Here is a 1,268-nt window from a genome sequence, read left to right as displayed (position 1 = left end):
GAACCCAGAAGATGTTAACTGCCCAGAGCCCAGCTTCATGCAAACTCCTTTCCTACAGGGAGAAGCTCCCCACTGTGTGAAGTAAGGGATAGCGCCAGGCCCTGCTTTCATTGTAACAACTAAAAGGGAAGGTCCTCCGTTGTCCTGCCTCTGGCCGCAGGGCCCAGCACGTGGCCCAGGCTAGCCAATCAGAAGCTCCATTCTTAACTCTGAGCCTTGAGGAGAGTCATGAAGTTTAGAAATTATGGAAAGCTCCAAACCCTGACTGACAGTTTACCTGCACTGTGTTCTCAGCTGTGTTCTTGGCCACCAGCCTCCTTTGGTGTCTATTTGTTTGCCAGGCCTGTCCTCCAGCCTTCTGGTTGATTCTGCAAGTCTCCCACCCACCATCCAACTAGTAATTTTATATGTCAATTAGCCAGCGTTAAATTTTGTTGCTAGCAACCATGAAAACCCTGCCTGGTATGGCCCTATGATCAATCTCCCAGCAATTTTAGGGGATCACAGTGCAGGCGGTCAGCATTGCAGAGTACCTCTATCTCTTTTTTTCCAAAATTTAAAAAAAAAAAACTAAAGAAAGAGAGAAAGAAAGGAATACTAATTGATATACTGGCTCCTTCCACATCAGAACACCTTGTCCAGGTATTTCCAGAAGTGGCCACATTTCTCCTTCCCTGTCTTTGTATCCTCCAAACACCAAGTTCATCTTTAGCTCAGAGACACATTCAATTTTAGAATCCTCAAGGACTGGGGCTGTGTCTTTGTTCATTCAACTGATAAGCATTCCTGGATGGTCCACCATGTGCCAGGCTCTGGACTGGGTGCAAAAGACACAGAGAAGCATATGGCGCCATTCTTGTCCTCAAAAAAGCTTGTCCAGTTGGAGAGACAGAAACAAATAGTCGAGAAGCATAGGATGAAAAAAAGAAAATGAAGTAGCATAGGACAATGCCATTCTTGAGGCCAGGACTAGGTTCAGCAGTAACAGAGGGACCTCAGGAAGGATATACTCTACCTTAAACAAGGAGACTGGGGGAAACATCCAACAGGAGGGATCACTTACACAGAGCCTTAGGAATGTGCCTGGCAAGATAAGGCCAGCAAGGGCATCTAAGGTCAAGGAGACTGAATGTGTGCAAAATCACAGGGGCATCAAACAGTTGAGAGACTTCAGGTAGAGAGGTGGTCAGGCAAGACCAAGGTATACTGTGCATGGATGAAAGACACATCTCAGCAGATAAGCAAGGGCCACAAAGACCTCATATGCC

This window comes from Pteropus medius, unplaced genomic scaffold (assembly GCF_902729225.1).
Source record: "Pteropus medius unplaced genomic scaffold, Ma_sr-lr_union100, whole genome shotgun sequence".
Lineage (NCBI taxonomy): Eukaryota > Metazoa > Chordata > Mammalia > Chiroptera > Pteropodidae > Pteropus > Pteropus medius.
Note: the sequence above shows the minus strand (reverse complement) of the source record.